Genomic DNA, 19,630 nt, shown 5'->3' on the forward strand with positions numbered 1-19,630 from the left:
AAACTTTGAAAATGGTCCATATTTAAAAAAATTTAAAAAATTAATGTTACATAATACTGTAAACAACGTATTTTTGGAAAAATAATTACACTTTGCGAAACAAAAAAAAATTAGAAGAGTGGCATCGTTTTCCATTTTTGCAAATCTCTAATGTTTCACTTTGCCTTTGATGTTTCCCAGCAACAGGGTCTTTTCCAATGAGTCGGCTGTTTGCATCAGGTGGCCAAAGTATTGGAGCTTCAGCTTCAGCATCAGTCCTTTCAGTGAATATTCAGGGTCGATTTCCTTTAGGATTGACTGAGGATGGCTGGACAGCGTCACCAATTCAATGGACATGAACTTGGGCAAACTCTGGGAGGTAGTGAGGGACAGGGAGGCCTGGTGTGCTGCAGTCCATGGGGTGGAAAAGAGTCAGATATGACTTGGTGACTCAACAACAATGTCTCACTTAAGGAAAACAGCAGAATCTTCATCTCTGCTGGCGGAGAGAGAATGCAGCTTCAAGAAGCCAGTGCAGGTGGAACAGAACTGACACATAGAAGGCTCTGTTTGTCAGAATTGCCACTGTCACTTAAGGTGGCTGTGTCATCATCATCTCTCCTGTTACCTTTCATATCGACCTGTGGGACCCTTGGTCTGAAGAATTCATGTAAGGGAAAACTGTGCAATATTGCTCTTTACAGCATCGGACCTTGCTTCCATCACGTCACATCCACAGCTGGGTGTTGTTTTTGTTTTGGCTCCATCTGTTCATTCTTTCTGGAGTTATTATTCCACTGATCTCGAGTAGCATATTGAGCAACTACCAACCTGGGGAGTTCATCTTTCAGTGTCTTATCTTCTTGCCTTTTCATACTGTTCATGGGGTTCTCAAGGCAAGAATACTGGTTTGCCATTCCCTTCTCCAGTGAACCACATTATGTCAGATCTCTCCACCATGACCCATCCATCTTGGGTGGCCCTACATGGCATGGCTCATAGTTTCATTTAGTAAGACAGGACTGTGGTCCATGTGATTAGACTGGTTAGTTTTCTGTGATGGTGGTTTTCAGTTTGTCTGCCCTCTGATGGAGAAGGATAAGAGGCTTATAAAAGCTCCCTGATACTGAGGGAGATACTGGGTCTTGTTCTGATGGGCGGGGCCATGCTCAGTAAATCTTTAATCCCATTTTCTGTTGACTGGTGGAGCTGTTTTCCCTCCCTGCTATTTATCTGGGGCCAAACTATGGTGGAGGTAATGAAGACAATGGTAACCTCCCTCAAAAGATCCCTGGCAAGTACTGCCACAGTCCATGCCCCCAACCCTGAAGCAGGCCACCACTGACCCACGACTTTGCCGGAGACTCCCAGACATCCACAGGCAAGTCTCCTGTGGGGTCACTGTTCCTTTCTCCTGTGTCCTGGTGCAAAAGGTTCTGTTCATGGAACAACAGACTGATTCCAAATAGGAAAAGGAGTACGTCAAGGCTGTATATTGTCACCCTGCTTATTTAACTTATATGCAGAATACATCATGAGAAACGCTGGCTGAATGAAGCACAAGCTGGAATCAAGATTGCCAGGAGAAATGTCAATACCCTCAGATATGCAGATGACACCACCCTTATGGTAGAAAGTGAAGAACTAAAGAGCCTCTTGATGAAAGTGAAAGAGGAGAGTGAAAAATCTGGCTTAAAATTCAACATTCAGAAAACTAAGATCATGACATCTGGTCACATCACTTCATGGCAAATAGATGGGGAAACAGTGTCAGACTATTTTCTTGGGCTCCAAAATCACTGCAGATGGTGATTGCAGCCATGAAATAAAAAGATGCTTGCTCCTTGGAAGAAAAGTTATGACCAACCTAGACAGCATGTTAAAAAGCAGAGACATTACTTTGCCAACAAAGGTCCGTCTAGTCAAGGCTATGGTTTTTCCAATGGTCATGTATGGATGTGAGAATTGGTCTATAAAGAAAGCTGAGCAGCGAAGAATTTATGATTTTGAACTGCAGTGTTGGAAAAGACTCTTGAGAGTCCCTTGGACTGCAAGGAGATCCAACCAGTCCATCCTAAAGGAGATCAGTCCTGAATGTTCATTGGAAGGACTGATGCTGAAGCTGAAACTCCAATGCTTTGGCCACCTGATACGAAGAACTGACTCATTGGAAAAGATCCTGATGCTGGGAAAGATTGAAGGCAGCAGGAGAAGGGGATGACAGAGGATGAGATGGTTGGATGGCAACACCAACTCAATGGACATGAGTTTTTGTAAACTCCGGGAGTTGGTGGTGGACAGGGAGGCCTGGCGTGCTGTGATTCATGGGGTCGCAAAGAGTCGGACATGACTGAGAGACTGAACTGAACTGAAGGGAAAACTGCTTCTCTACTCACAACATTCTGACCTCCCAATGGGTGGAGTTTCCCTCAACATTAGGTATTTGAGACAGTATCTACTTGAGGTTGGTGCAGATCACACAGGTTCCAGGCTCAGTCCACTAGACGGCCCCCCACTCCCACTTCAGATGCCAACCAAAAGGAGTGGGTCCCCAGTGATAGTAAAGCAATCAAAGAGGTAATATGTTAAGATCTTACCATTTAAGAATAGTTGTGAGGTGAAAGTGAAAATGTTTGTCACTCAATCGTGTCCGATTCTTTGCGACCACATGGACTGTAGCCTGCCAGGTTCCTCTGTCCAGAAAGAGCGGATATATGTGTATGTATTACTGACTTACTTTTCTGTATACCTGAAACTAACACAATGTTTTAAATCAACTACATTCCCATAAAACTTTTTTTAAAAGTTGTGAGGTGGGGAGAGGGACAGTTTAGGAGATTGTGATTAACTTATACACTGAGAGGTAAAAGTGAAAGCATTAGTCGCTCAGTCTCGTTCAACTTTGCAACCCTGGGAACTGTAGTCTGCCAGGTTCCTCTGGCCATAGAATTCTCCAGGCAAGAATACTTGAGTGGGGAGCCATTCCCTTCTCCAGGGAATCTTCCTGACCCAGGGATCAAACCTGGGTCTCCTACATTGCAGGCAGATTCTTTACTGTCTGAGCCACCAGGGAAGCCCTAAATACACGCTGCTGCTGCTGCTAAGTCGCTTCAGTCGTGTCCGACTTTGTGCAACCCCAGAGACGCAGCCCACCAGGCTCCCCCGTCCCTGGGATTCTCCAGGCAAGAACACTGAAGTGGGTTGCCATTTCCTTCTCCAATGCATGAAAGTGAAAAGTGAAAGTGAAGTCGCTCAGTCGTGTCTGACTCGTAGCGACCCCACGGACTGCAGCCTACCAGGCTCTTCCATCCATGGGATTTTCCAGGCAAGAGTCCTGGAGTGGGGTGCCATTGCCTTCTCCGAAATATATGCTACTATATATAAAATAGCTAATAAGGACCTACTGTATAGCATAGAGAACTCTGCTCAATACTCTGTAATGACCTATATGGGAAAAGAATCCAGAAAAGAGAGGATATATGTGTATGTAATACTGACTTATTTGGCTATACACCTGAAACTAACACAACATTGTAAATCAACCATACTCCCATAATAATTTTTTTAAAAAATAAAACTTGAAAAAAAAATTTTTTTAACTAAAGCAATGGGTCACCCAGGTTACCCACACTTCTGTCCAACCAGTACAGATCAGTTTCCATGTCCCCCTCCTCGGGTTCAATAATTCACTAGTTTGGCCCATAGGACTCAGGGCAACAGTTTTATTTACTATTACTAGTTTATTATGGAGGATGTGATAAATGATACAGATGAACAGCCAGTGATAGCGGTACCTAGGGTAGGGTGGGGTCTGCAAGGGTCCTAAATATAGGAGGCTCTGTCCCTGCAGAGACGGACAACATCCTCCTGGTACAAGGATGCCTCCCCCAACTTGGGGGTTGCTGTTGTTGTTCAGTTGCTCAGTCGTATCCTCCTCTTTGTGACTCCATGAACTATAGCACGCCAGGCATCCTATTGTTCACCATCTCCTGAAGCTTGCTTGAACTCATGTCCATTGAGTTGATGATGCCATCCAACCATCTCATCCTCTGTCATGGCCTTCTTCTCCTGCCTTCAATCTTTCCCAGCATCGGGGTCTTTTCTAATGAGTCGGCTCTTCGCAGCAGGTGGCCAAAGTATTGGAGTTTCAGCTTGAGCTTCAGCATCAGTCCTTCCAATGAATATTCAGGATTGATTTCCTTTAGGATTGACTGGTTTGATCTCCTTGCAGTCCAAGGGACTCTCAAGAGTCTTCTCCAACACCACAGTTCAAAACCATCAATTCTTTGGTGCTCAACCTTCTTTATGGTCCAACTCTCACATCCATACATGACTACTGGAAAAGACATAGCTTTGACTGTATGAACATTTGTTGGCAAAGTAATGTCTCTGTTTTATAATATGCTGTCTAGGTTGGTCACAGTTTTTCTTCCAAGGAGCAAGCGTCTTTTAATTTCAGGGCTGCAGTCACCATCTGCAGTGATTTTGGAGCTGAAGAAAATAAACCTGGGTGATGTAGTGGAAATTTCAAGCCTCTAACCAACTCGATGGACATGAGTTTGAGTGAACTCCGGGAGTTGGTGATGGACAGGGAGGCCTGGCGTGCTGTGATTCATGGGGTCGCAAAGAGTCGGTCACGACTGAGCGACTGAACTGAACTGAATGATACCATTGGTTCCTTCAAAGGATGGGTGCTTTATTAGCATAAACCCCTGGGTTGGGAAGATCCCCTGGAGAAGGGAATGGCTACCCACTCCAGTATTCTGGCCTACAGAATTCCATGGAATGTATAGTCCATGGGGCCGCAAAGAGTCGGACACGACAGAACGATTTTCACTTTCACTTTCTTTTCCTGTAAGGTTGAAAGGGGCTTGATATGAATAACAAGGGACACTCCCTTCACCATTATCACTAAAGAAATTTCAAAGATTTTAGGAACTCTGTGCCAGAGATGAAGACCAAATACATATTGACCTATCACACCAGGCTTCCCTGGTGGCGCAGATGATAAGGAACCCACCTGCAATTCAGGAAACCTGAGTTCAGTCCCTGGGTTGGGAATATACCCTAGAGAAGGGAATGGCAACCCACTCCAGTATCTTGCCTGGAGAATCCCTTGGACAGAGGAGCCTGGCAGGCTGCATACAGTTCTGCAGATGGTGACTGCAGCCATGAAATTTAAAGACACTTGCTCCTTGGAAGAAAAGCTATGAAAAACCTAGGCAGCATATTAAAAAACAGAGACATTATTTTGACGATAAAGGTCCATTTAGTCAAAGCTATGGTTTTTCCAGTAGTCATGTATGGATGTGAGAGTTGGATCATAAATTCTCCAAACAAGGCTTCAACAGTATATGAGGTGAGAACTTCCAGATGTTCAAGCTGGATTTAGAAAAGGCAGAGGAACCAGAGATCAAATTACCAACATTCACTGGATCACAGACAAAGCAAGAGAGTTCTAGAAAAACATCTACTTCTGCTTTATTGACTACACCAAAGCCTTTGACTGTGTGGATTACAACAAACTGTGGAAAATTCTTAGAGATGGGAATACCAGACCACCTTATCTGCCTCCTGAGAAATCTGTATGCAGGTCAAGAAGCAATAGTTAAAACCAGACATGGAACAACAGACTGGTTCCAAATAGGAAAAGAAGCATGTCAAGGCCGTATATTTTCATCCAGTTTACTTATATGCAGAGTACATCATGCAAAATGCCAGGCTGGATGAAGCACAAGCTGGAATCAAGATTGCCGGGAGAAATATCAATAACCTCAGATATGCAGATGACACCACCCATATGGCAGAAAGTGAAGAGAAACTAAAGAGCCTCTTGATGAAAGTGAAAGAGGAGAGTGAAAAGGTTGGCTTGAAGCTCAACATTCAGAAAACGAAGATCATGTCATCCGGTCCCATCACTTCAAGGCAAATAGATTGGGAAACAATGGAAACAGATTTTATTTTCTTGGGCTCCAAAATTACTGTAGATGGTGACTGCAGCCATGAAATTACAGGATGCTTGCTCCTTGGAAGAGAAGCTGTGACCAACCTAGGCAGCATATTAAAAAGCAGAGACATTACTTTGCCAAAAAAGGCCTGTACAGTCAAAGCTATGGTTTCTCCAATAGTCACGTATGGATATTGAGAGCTGGACTATAAAGAAAGCTGAGAGGCAAAGAATTGACGCTTTTGAACTGTGGTGCTGGAGAAGACTCTTGAGAGTCCCTTGGACTGCAAGGAGTTCAAACCAGTCAATTCTAAGGGAAATCAGTCCTAAATATTCATTAGAAGGACTGATGTTGAAGCTGAAACTCCAATACTTTGGCCACCTGATGCAAAGAACTGACTCACTGGAAAAAAACCCTGAGGCTGGGCAAGATTGAAGGCAGAAGGGGATGACAAGAGGATGAGATGGTTGGATGGCATCACCGACTTGATGCACATGAGTTTGAGCAAACTCTGGGAGTTGGTCGGAGAAGGCAATGGCAACCCACTCCAGTACTCTTGCCTGGAAAATCCCATGGACGGAGGAGCCTGGTGGGCTGCCGTCTATGGGGTCACACAGAGTCGGACACGACTGAGTGACTGAACTGAACTGATACTATCACATCATCACTCCCTAGGGCCACCCTTCCTTGCCACACACACCTGCATTTGTCTAATTCTAGCTCTATAATTGGAAATCCTCCAGCCTCATTCGACAGTGGTTTGCAGAACAGATGACTACTATCAAGCTGGGAAACCTGATGGTGAGTTCAATTGTCATCAGGGTAGAGTATCCCACAATGAGACCATTTCTAGACACAGACTCAAGTACAGTTTGTACTGTGCAGATGAAATATTATCCTGAATTATGAGATTCGTTTGTTTCCCAACAAATACGCCTTGAGGCTCTGTGTCTGGCATTGAACCTCTTTTTTAACTTGCTAAATTAAAAGACGCTTGCTCCTTGGAAGGAAAGTTATGACCAACCATGATAGTATATTAAAAAGCAGAGACATTACTTTGCCAACCAAGGTCCGTCTAGTCAAGGCAATGGTTTTTCCCGTGGTCATATATGGATGTGAGAGTTGGACTGTGAAGAAGGCTGATCGCCGAAGAATCGATGCTTTTGAACTGTGGTGTTGGAGAAGACTCTTGAGAGTCCCTTATACTGCAAGGAGATCCAACCAGTCCATTCTAAAGGAGATCAATCCTGGATGTTCATTGGAGGGACTGATGCTAAAGCTGAAGCTGCAATACTTTGGCCACCTCATGCGACGAGTTGACTCACTGGAAAAGACTCTGATGCTGGGAAAGGTTGGGGGCGGGAGGAGAAGGGGACGATGGAGAATGAGATGGCTGGATGGCATCACCGACTCTGTGGACATGAGTTTGAGTGTACTCCGGGAGTTGGTGATGGACAGGGAGGCCTGGCGTGCTGTGGTTCATGGGGTCGCGGAGAGTCGGACACAACTGAGCGACTGAACTGAACTGAAGTAGTATCCAACTCTTTGTGACCCTATGGACTGTAGCTTACCAGGCTCCTCTGTCCATGGAATTCTCCAGGCAAGAATACTGGAGTTGTCATTTCCTTCTCCAGGGGATCTTCCCGACCCAGGGATCAAACCCAGGTCTCCTACTTTGTAGGCAGATTCTTCACGGTCTGAGTCACCGAGAAGCCCGTGTCTTGCAATAAAGATTCCTAAGCTCACACTTCTCCCCTCCCTGGGGACCACATAAGCTCACAGAGCCAGGCATTACTACCAAGATGCTTCAATGTCATGAGCACAAGAACCTGAGTGATTCATGCTGGCCGTATTCTGGCACTATTTATATTAATATAATTCAATATATTGAAAACCACAATGCAAGCCACATGTGCAATTTATTTATTTTTTTTGATTCATGACAGCTTTATTTTTATTTTTTTTTAAATCAAAGAAACGTTCTCATTTATTTACCACCTGAACTTCTTAATCATTTGATTCCTTCCCAAATAGTGTAGCTTCTGAATTCTTCAAGAGAAAGAACAGGATATCCACCTGTTCCCCTACAGTTTTCCTTGAAGAGCTGTTTCTTACCTGCTCCCAGTTTCTTTTTATTTTTGATCTTTATTTATTTATTTTTTTATTTTACAATATTGTATTGGTTGGTTTTGCCATACATTGACATGAATTCGCCCCAGGTATACATGAGTTCCCCCTCCTGAACCCCCCTCTCACCTCCCTCCTCCCTTTATCCTCCCTCTTGCTCATCCCTGCACACCAGCCCCGAGCATCCTGTAACATGCATTGACCCTGAACTGTTGATTCGTTTCACATATGACAACATACATGTTTCAATGTCATTCTCTCAAATCATCCCACCCTCACCCTCTCCCACAAAGTCCCAAAGACTGTTCGATACAACCGTGTCTCTTTTGCTGTCTCGTATACAGGGTTATATTTCCATCTTTCTAAATTCCGTATATATGTGTTAGTATACTGTATTGGTGCGTTTCTTTCTGGCTTACTTCACTCTGTATAATAGGCTCCAGTTTCATCCACCTCATTAGAACTGATTCAAATGCATTCTTTTTAATGGCTGAGTAATACTCCATTGTGTATATGTACCAAAGCTTTCTTATCCATTCGTCTGCAGATGGACATCTAGGTTGCTTCCATGTCCTGGCTATTATAAACCGTGCTGCGATGAACATTGGAGTACATGTGTCTCTTTCAATTCTGGTTTCCTCGGTGTGTATGCCCAGAAGTGCGATTGCTGGATCATATGGCAGTTCTATTTCCAGTTTTTTGAGGAATCTCCACACTGTTCTCCATAATGGCTGTACTAGTTTGCATTCCCACCAACAGTGTAAGAGGGTTCCCTTCTCTCCACACCCTCTCCAGCATTTATTGCATGTAGACTTTTGGATAGCAGCCATTCTGACTGGTGTGAAATGGTATCTCATTGTGGTTTTGATTTGCATCTCTCTGATTATGAGGGATGTTGAGCATTTTTTCATGTGTTTGTTAGCCATCTTTATGTCTTCTTTGGAGAAATGTCTGTTTAGTTCTTTGGCCCATTTTTTGATTGGGTCATTTATTTTTCTGGAATTGAGCTGCAGGAGCTGCTTATATATTTTGGAGATTAATCCTTTATCAGTTGCTTCATTTGCTATTATTTTCTCCCATTCTGAAGGCTGTCTTTTCACCTTACTTATAGTTTCCTTTGCTGTGCAGAAGCTTTTGATTTTAATTAGGTCCCATTCGTTTATTTTTGCTTTTATTTCCAATATTCCAGGAGGTGGGTCTTGGAGGATCCTGCTGTGATTTATGTCGGAGAGTGTTTTGCCTACGTTCTCCTCTAGGAGTTTTATAGTTTCTGGTCTTACATTTAGCTCTCTAATCCATTTTGAGTTTATTTGGTGTATGGTGTTAGGAAGTGTTCTAGTTTCATTCTTTTACAAGTGGCTGACCAGTTTTCCCAGCACCACTTGTTAAAGAGACTGTCTTTTCTCCATTGTACATTCTTGCCTCCTTTGTCAAAGATAAGGTGTCCATAGGTGCGTGGATTTATCTCTGGGCTTTCTATTTTGTTCCATTGATCTATATTTCTGTCTTTATGCCAGTACCATACTGTCTTGATGACTGTGGCTTTGTAGTAGAGCCTGGCGTCTGGCAGGTTAATTCCCCCAGTTCCATTCTTCTTCCTCAAGATTGCTTTGGCTATTCGAGGTTTTTTGTATTTCCATACAAATTGTGAGATTATTTGTTCTAGTTCTGTGAAAAATATTGTTGGTAGCTTGATAGGGATTGCATTGAATGTATAAATTACTTTGGGTAGTATACTCATTTTTACAATATTTATTCTTCCAATCCACGAACACAGTATATTTCTCCATCTATTAGTGTCCTCTTTGATTACTTTCACTAGTGTTTTATAGTTTTCTATGTACAAGTCTTTTGTTTCCTTAGGTAGATATATTCCTAAGTATTTAATTCTTTTCGTTGCAACAGTGAATGGAATAGTTTCCTTAATTTCTCTATTTTCTCATTATTAGTGTATAGGAATGCAAGGGATTTCTGTGTGTTGATTTTATATCCTGCAACTTTACTGTATTCATTGATTAGCTCTAGTAGTTTTCTGGTAGAGTCTTTAGGGTTTTCTGTGTAGAGGATCATGTCATCAGCGAACAGTGAAAGCTTTACTTCTTCTTTTCCAATTTGTATTCATTTTATGTGTTTTTCTGCTCTGATTGCTGTGGCCAAAACTTCCAGAACTATGTTGAAGAGTAATGGTGAGAGTGGGCACCCTTGTCTTGTTCCTGACTTTAGGGGAAATGCTTTCAGTTTTTCACCATTGAGGATAATGTTTGCTGTGGGTTTGTCATATATAGCTTTTATTATGTTGAGGTATGTCCCTTCTATTCCCACTTTCTGGAGGGTTTTTATCATAAATGGATGTTAAATTTTGTTGAAGGCTTTCTCTGCATCTATTGAGATAATTATATGATTTTTATTTTTCAGTTTGTTAATGTGGTGTATTACGTTGATTGATTTGCGGATATTGAAGAATCCTTGCATTCCTGGGATAAAGCCCACTTGGTCATGATGTATGATTTTCTTAATGTGTTGTTGGATTCTGATTGCTAGAATTTTGTTAAGGATTTTTGCATCTATGTTCATCAGTGATATTGGCCTGTAGTTTTCTTTTTTTGTGGGGTCTTTACCAGGTTTTGGGATTAGGGTGATGGTGGCCTCATAGAATGAGTTTGGAAGTTTCCCTTCCTCAGCTATTTTCTGGAAGAGTTTGAGTAGAATAGGTGTTAGCTCTTCTCTAAATTTTTGGTAGAATTCAGCTGTGAAGCCGTCTGGACCTGGGCTTTTGTTTGCTGGGAGATTTTTGATTACAGTTTCAATTTCCGTGCTTGTGATGGGTCTGTTCAGATTTTCTATTTCTTCCTGGTTCAGTTTTGGAAAGTTGTACTTTTCTAGGAATTTGTCCATTTCTTCCAGGTTATTCATTTTATTGCCATATAATTGCTGATAGTATTCTCTAATAATCCTTTGTATTTCTGAGTTGTCGGTTGTGATCTCTCCATTTTCATTTCTAATTTTATTGATTTGGTTCTTCTCCCTTTGTTTCTTGATGAGTCTGGCTAGTGGTTTGTCAATTTTATTTACCTTCTCAAAGAACCAGCTTTTGGCTTTGTTGATTTTTGCTATGGTCTGTTTCTTTTGCATTTATCTCTGCCCTAATTTTTATGATTTCTTTCCTTCTACTGACCCTGGGGTTCTTCATTTCTTCCTTTTCTAGTTGCTTTAGATGTAGAGTTACGTTATTTAGTTGACTTTTTTCTTGTTTCTTGAGGTGTGCCTGTATTGCTATGAACTTCCCCCTTAGCACTGCTTTTACAGTGTCTCAGAGGTTTTGGGTTGTTGTGTTTTCATTTTCATTCATTTCTATGCATATTTTGATGTCTCTTTTGATTTCTTCTATAATTTGTTCATTATTCAGCAGCGTGTTGTTCAGTCTCCATATGTTGGTATTTTTAATAGTTATTCTCCTGTAATTGAGATCTAATCTTACTGCATTGTGGTCAGAAAAGATGCTTGGAATGATTTCAATTTTTTTTGAATTTACCTAGGCTAGATTTATGACCCAGGATGTGATCTATCCTGGAAAAGGTTCCGTGTGCGCTTGAGAAAAAGGTGAAATTCATTGTTTTGGGGTGAAATGTCCTATAGATATCTATTAGGTCTAACTGGTCTATTGGATCATTGAAAGATTGTGTTTCCTTGTTAATTTTCTGTTTAGTTGATCTATCCATAGATGTAAGTGGGGTGTTAAAAGCTCCCACTATTATTGTGTTATTGTTAATTTCCCCTTTCATACTTGTTAGTAATTGTCTTACATATTGCGGTGCTCCTATGTTGGGTGCATAAATATTTATAATTGTTATATCTTCTTCTTGGATTGATCCTTTGATCATTATGTAGTTTCCTTCTTTGTCTCTTTTCACAGCCTTTGTTTTAAAGTCTATTTTATCTGATATGAGTATTGCTACTCCTGCTTTCTTTTGGTCTCTATTTGCATGGAATATCTTTTTCCAGCCCTTCACTTTCAGTCTGCAGGCGTCCCTCGTTTTGAGGTGGGTCTCTTGTAGACAGCATATATGGGGGTTTTGTTTTTGTATCCATTCAGCCAGCCTTTGTCTTTCGGTTGGGGCATTCAACCCATTTACGTTTAAGGTAATTATTGATAAGTACGATCCCGTAGCCATTTTCTTTATTGCTTTGGGTTCCAGTTTATACACTCTTTCTGGGTTTCCTGTCTAGAGAAGATCCTTTAGCATTTGTTGGAGAGCTGGTTTGGTGATGCTGAATTCCCTCAGCTTTTGCTTGTCTGTAAAGCTTTTGATTTCTCCTTCATGTTTGAATGAGATCCTTGCTGGGTATAGTAACCTGGGCTGTAGGGTATTTTCTTTCATCACTTTAAGTATGTCTTGCCATTCCCTTCTGGCCTGAAGAGTTTCTGTTGAAAGATCAGCTGTTATCCTTATGGGAATTCCCTTGTGTGTTACTTGCTGCTTTTCCCTTGCTGCTTTTAATATTTGTTCTTTGTATTTAATCTTTGTTAATTTGATTAATATGTGTCTTGGAGTATTTCGCCTTGGGTTTATCCTGTTGGGAACTCTCTGGGTTTCTTGGACTTGGGTGATTATTTCTTTCCCTATTTTAGGGAAGTTTTCAACTATTATCTCCTCAAGTATTCTCTCATGGTCTTTCTTTTTGTCTTCTTCTTCTGGGACTCCTATGATTCGAATGTTGGAGCGTTTAACATTGTCCCAGAGGTCTCTAATATTGTCCTCATTTCTTTTAATTCGTTTTTCTTTTTTCCTCTCTGCTTCATTTATTTCTACAATTCTATCTTCTAGTTCGCTTATCCTGTCTTCTGCCTCTGTTATTCTACTGTTTGTTCCCTCCAGAGTGTTTCTGATCTCATCTATTGCACTATTCATTGTATATTGACTCTTTTTTATTTCTTCTAAGTCCTTATTAAATCTTTCTTCCATCTTCTCAATCCTTTTCTCCAGGTTATTTATCTGTAACTCCATTTTGCTTTCAAGATTTTGAATCATTTTCACCATCAAAATTCGAAATTCTTTATCAGGTAAATTCCCTATATCTTCTTCTTTTGTTTGTGTTGGTGGGCAATTATCTTGTTCCTTTACTTGCTGGGTATTTCTCTGCCTCTTCATCTTGCTTATATTGCTTTGCTTGGGGTGGCCTTTCCCCCTTCTTGCAGTTTGTGGAGTTCTCTTTATTATGTAGTTTCTTCGCTGTGTGAGGGGTTGGACGGGTGACTTGTCCGGGTTCCCTGGTTAGGGAAGCAAGTGTCGGTGTTCTGGTGGGTGGAGCTGGATTTCTTCTCTCTCCTTTTGAAGACAATAGGCTGCTTTTCTGGGTGCCTGATGTCCTCTGCCAGTATTCAGAAGTTGTTTTGTGGACTTTACTCCGCGTTCAAATGTTCTTTTGATGAATTTGTGGGGGAGAGTGGTCTCGCTGTCTTATCCCTCCGCCATCTTGTTCCTTCCTCCCCAAAACACTGGATTCTTATATTCCACTTGGTCGTGGAGTATCTCGCCACAGCTACTCCAGCAAGGCGCAGCCGCTGTACCTTACCTTGGACGAGGGGTATCTCCTCAAGGCCGCCCCTCCTGCTTTGAATGTGGAGGAGCTCCTCTCGGCCCTCCGGTGCCCAAGCAGCCACCGCCTCTTGGACGTGGTACAGCTTCTCTTGGCCACTGCCCTAACCTTGGTCGCGGGGTAGCTCCTCTCAGCCACGATTCTGCACGTGGTCGGTTGCGCCGGAGCCGGGCATCTCTCGCGTCTGCGTCTGCGCCGCGGGAGCCGGGCGTCTCTCGCGTCTGCGTCTGCACCGCCGGACTTCTGGCTATATAGTTCGGGAGTCTGGAAGTCCAAGGTCAGGGTGCCAGTGTGGCCCAAGTCTCACTGAGGGGTGTCTTCCTCTTAGGTCCTCACAAGACCTCCTCTGATGCATGCTGGGCAAAAAAGCCCACATGTGCAATTTAAAATTTCTAGGTAGGCACTTCCCTGGTGGTTCAGTGGTTAAGACTCTACACACTTCCACTGCAGGCTTCTGCAGGCTTCCTGGTCAGGGGACGTAAGATCCCACGTGCCATGCGGCCTATATAAGTAAAATATTTTAGTAGCTATATTAAAAAATCTTTTTTATTGGAATATAGTTGCTTCACAACATCGTGTCAGTTTCAGGTGCACAGCAAAGTGAGTCAGCTGTACAATACTCACATACATCCTTTTTCAGATTCTTTTCCCATATAGGTTATTACAGAATATTGAGTAGGGTTCCCTGTGCCATACAGTAGGTCCTTACTAGTTATCTATTTTATTTTTTGGCCGCACCTCACAGCTTGTGGGTCTCAGTTCCCTGACCAGGGGTCGAACCTTGGCCACAGTAGTGAAAACACTGAAAACTAACCGCTAGGCAACCAGAGAACTAAGTCCCTATATTTTATATATAATAGTGAGTATATGTTAGTCCTGATCTTCTGATTTATCACTCCCCCCATACTTTCCCTTTGGCAACCATAAATTTGAGTTTGAAATCTATGAGTCTGTTTCTATTTTGTAAATATGTTCATTTATATAATTTTTAATATGGTTTCGTTCTCTTTATGGCTGAGTAATATTCCATTGTATATACGTACCATATCTTCTTTATCCATTCATCTGTTGATGGACACTCAGGTTGCTTCCACATCTTGGCTGTTGTGACCAGTGCTACTATGAATATTGGGGTGCATGGATCTTTTTTTTAAAAGATGTGTGCTCTTGCAAAATGATGAACCACACATATTAACTCACTCAGATTAGTGATATTACAATTTCTCCTTCTGGTCCCTACTTTCTCACCCAGCACTGATGATGTGGCTCATTGCTACGTTGTCTTTCACGATGTGGAATCCCAGCATTTAACTTGTTCTCTCTCCCAGCTAGGCCAGCCAGCAGGCCTCCAGATAACATCACAATGACTAGCCTCAAACTGTCTTCTGGAGACCACTGTGAGATTTTCTTTGCAATATAAATATTCCCAGGAGCAATACTCTCCAATGATAAGCATATTTAATGTCACCTGTGGTCTCGCGTGGCATGGTATGCCTGTTGTCTCTGGGGAACTGCGGGTCTTAACTGTGGGGACATTTGTTCCTGAATGTTGGCTAATGCTAAGGAAATAACTTTTAGGGCCCATGAAAGCATCTCAGTTCAGGGTGGGGTGAAGAGGTGTACATCAGTTGCTATACCCTGCTAGCATTGTCTGAATTAGCAAATAAAGGACACCCCATTGAATTTGAATTTCAGATAAGCAACAACTCTTTTTTTTTCCCCCTTTGTTGTATGTCCTAAATATTGCCGGGCACACACATACTGAAAACCTATTTGTTGTCTATCTGACAAATAGACAGGTATCTTGTATTTTATCTGGCAACCCTACCTCCAGTTAAACAATTAAATTCAAGATAGTATGACCACTCTTCAAACTGGGGAACAGGATCATGGAATCAGCATGACATGTCAAGATTGGGAAAACTGCACACAGGCTTGGCTGGAAGTAATGAAATATATTTAAGAAGTCTGTACACCAAAATTACAATAAACATTTATTAAGATGTAATTTTCACAATATTTTAATTCTGTTCTGAAATTGGTCTACAAATATCTCTATGTAACACCAAAGCCAGTGATTTAATAAATAAGGGAAATATACGGATTGCTTTGCCAAAAAATAAGCCTTATACATTTATACCTATTTATGATATTTGTAGAATCAGTTTCCCAAGGCTCATGAAACTAAAGTGAGCACACGCCACATAGGCACACGCACGCACCACTATATTAAAATCAGATGGATTCAGAGTATCAAAGTAAATGCCATGGAAAATTTATAACCAGATACACGAAATGTGAAGTTGACTCATGAATACACTGTGGATCATGGGTACCATACCTCACAAACATGATTTCCAGTTGAGAAGAGGGAAATAAGTGCTAGGCTGGGTTTTAAGTGAGCGCTAATCACCACCACCGTCACAAAGAAATCAATTTAATTACAGTATTCAAAGAGTTAACACACATGCGGATATTAAATTGACACTACAGTAAAATCTTTAAATCTGCAAAAAGACATTAGAACAGATGGTTGATAACACCACTAGCTGCCACAGATTTTCAGTAGATGGTGCAAAGGGCAATCAGGTTTTCATACTACCACCAGGGAAACACTGGTGTATCTCCTAACACTGGTCCTGGTGTATCTCCTACTTATCAAGGAATCAGTGAAGAGCAGAGTGCAGATTTCAGCAGGCTGGACAAGCTTTGTTTATTCCAGATCCTATTTATCACATTGATGGTTGTCCAAGACAAATTTGAAGGCTACTGTATTAGATCCTGCAAAACTATATGCTTCTATTATTCACAATAAGGAGCAACGGTTGAAGTACTCAAATGGCCATAAACAAAAATTTTGCAGAATGGTGATATATTATCCAAAAAAAGTTGGGGGAGGCGGGTGACACCTTTAGATCTTGGAAATTCTATTTTTTTGGCCATGCTATTTCCGCCATCAGGGATTGAACCCATGTCCCTTGCATTGGAAGCATGGCGTCTCAACCACTGGACAGCCAGGGAAGTCCCCAGGAATTCCTGTTAAAGTGAGCTAGATGGATGGCTGTGTGTGTGCTCAGATGCATCCCCTTTGTGATCCCATGGACTCTAGCCTACCAGGCTTCTCTGTCCATGGGATTTTCCAGGCAAGAATACTGGAGTGGGTTGCATTTCCTACTCCAGGGGATCTTGCTGAACCAGGGATCGAACCTGCAACTCTTGCATCTCCTGCACTGGCAAGAGGATTCCTTACCACTGTGCCACTAGGGAAGCCCCCATACTACACTTGATCTTAGCCAAAAGGCCGAGAAGTGATGGCAAGAGCTGGTTTTTTGGTTCAATCAGTCAATTCAAAACCCATCGGGAGAAGTGATCGGGTATCAACCTATAAGGCAGATATCCTTCCTCAAAAGCATCTTAAGAAGTAGCAGAGGGAATTCTTTGGCAGTCCAGTGGTTAGGATGCCACGCTTTCACTGCAGAGGACCCAAGTTCCATCCCTGGTTGGGAAACTAAGATCCCATGAGCTATGTGGTGCAGCTGGAGAAAAAAAAAAAGGGGAAAACAAAATGCAGCAGGAAGCAAAAGGATGAAGTAAAGCAGGATTCCCGATAGCGAGAAGGTGTCTTAGCCATGTTTTAGATTCTGCACTGGACGTCTGATGTGGTATTCCTAACCTCTCTAGAAGGCTACTGAAACACCACCAAAGTGGTTTACATCTTCCCCACAAGCCAGCCCTGGTGGGTGGGTGTACAAAAGTCCTTTTACAACCCTCCCAAGTACTGACCCCACCCTGCATGTTCACCCTTAGTGCCAACAGGCAATATCTCCAACTAGCTACTCCCCGCCACAGTCAGCAGGGCATAGATCCTGCTCTCCTGTCTGCTTCTTGAGCCCACGTGTAACAGGCTTCCTGTGGTCTTGAGAGGCATGGTATGCCTGTCATCTCCGGGAAACTACGGGTATTTAAAATCTCTTTCAAAGGCACTAACCTCTCTCCATGATGTCACTCGGTCCCCTTCATAAATTACAGACCCTGGCACAATTCACAAGGCCAGGTTTCAGGAAATTGTCATTGTATTTTGCTAGAAGAAATGATACAGGGTTAAAAAAAAGGCAAGCAAAAAAAAAAAAAAAAACACCCAGAAGGCAAGTAATGCTGATTGGTATTGGAAAATACAAAAATGGAAAATATGAAAGGCTGATGTGCCACAAAAGCATCTTTGCCAGGATGTCAAGGAAGAGATTGCTCCAAACATTGATCCCAAAATATCCACGGAAATCCAGCAAGTTGGAGATAACAAATCCTTTTTCTTTTCTGGGCTCTTTTCTGCTCTTGGTATTTACTGCGATATTGAAGCATTGGGAAATTAACACTGATGAACTTGAAGATATCTAAAAAACTGAGTTTTAACTATAAGAGAGATTCACAGTAGTTTTCATCAGGATGTTTTCATATCACACTGAATGATATGTTATACTAATATATTCTACAGCCCTGAAGATATAAAAAAATTTCTCTTCAAGGTATGAGATATGATACAAAAATACATTTCTCATGTACAAAAGAGAAAAAAGGAGATGGGGTACTCGGGGAGGTCAATTATCCTACAAGCTTCCACGGAAAGAAGAAAAAAAAAAATCCAAACTATCTGAGGATAAGAGGATGCCCAAGCAAAAGTCAAATTTACACATTAAAAGGCAGGAGTTACACATATTGAACCTCCGTGACTTCCATCAGAATTTCAAGGACTATTCCACCCCGAAGTGATACTCTTAAGGAACTAATTAACTTTTGTTAAAAATAAAGACACCTTTCATTTGGGTCTATCAGATTGTTCAACTGGCTTCATAGCCTACACTTAGCCAATCCAGAAAACAAGGTGCATATTATTTTTAATATTTATTTATTCAGGTATTTGGTTGCATTGGGTCTTAGCTGAGACACATGGGCTTAGTCGCCTCACAGCATGTGGAATCTTCCTGGACCAGTGATTGAACCCATGTCCTTGCATTGCCAGGCAGATTCTTAACCCCTGGGCCACAGGGAAATCCCAAGGTGTATATATTCTTAACAGTAATTTCCAGCTGATGATGAGGCCTCAGTCTACCAGTACCCAGATATGTGAGCCTTCCTCAATTTACTAGAAGTTAAAATGATTTTTCTGCCAGGGTCTCAAGACAGCACAGTTCCATCGGTTTCCAGGTGTGAGGGCGGGCGAGAGAAGGGTGGATGTTGTACCCAGACAGTAATTTAAAATTTAAAATCTTTGTGCAGAGAATGTCAATTATCCTACTGCCTAACATGAGCAAAGCAAACACCCAAACATGCCAGAAACATAGAAGCCAAATGCACAAGGGGTAAGAAGGCAAACATGACCTTCCTGGACTTCTCTATACCCTGTGTGAGAACAGATTCATCTGTAATTATCTAAATGACAAAACTGGAAAGGCTTCAATGCGGAAACCAAGGGGTTTCCAATGCCCATGGATAAAGATCTGCCCAAGCAAATTCTAGAGGACATGTACATAATCTCAAGAAGTGAGCTGCAAATGCAAGAGAGTTTGGGTCCCGTCAATGTGTACCTTAAAAACAGAAGTTTCATAAACATTCTTGAAAAACACCTGCTTCTCTTTTCCAGGTACTTGCAACCTCAAGTAAAGCAGCACAGAAACACAGCACAGGAAGAGTTGGCAGGCAGCAGAGTTTTCTCTGAAAGGATACCTGGACCCTATCTGACAGGGGTCTCTGCACACCTGTGTATAGCGGCTCTGTGAGAGGGTTGCCAGGACACGCAGGTGAGCAAGGAAGGCCGATGGAGACAGCCATGAAGCCTAGTACCAAAACCCGGGTCATCCTTTCCCTGATTTCCTGTGCTTGTTTGGTACCCAGAAAGGGGCATCTCCGCTAGCCCCTGATCCAAGCCTTGCAAAGCCCCCTTTGTTCAGGACCCCCACAGCTCTCTGCCCCCCACGTACTTC

Source organism: Moschus berezovskii, chromosome 19 (genome assembly GCF_049115385.1).
Source record: "Moschus berezovskii isolate FMDL1 chromosome 19, NW_MosBer_1.0, whole genome shotgun sequence".
NCBI classification, from domain to species: domain Eukaryota; kingdom Metazoa; phylum Chordata; class Mammalia; order Artiodactyla; family Moschidae; genus Moschus; species Moschus berezovskii.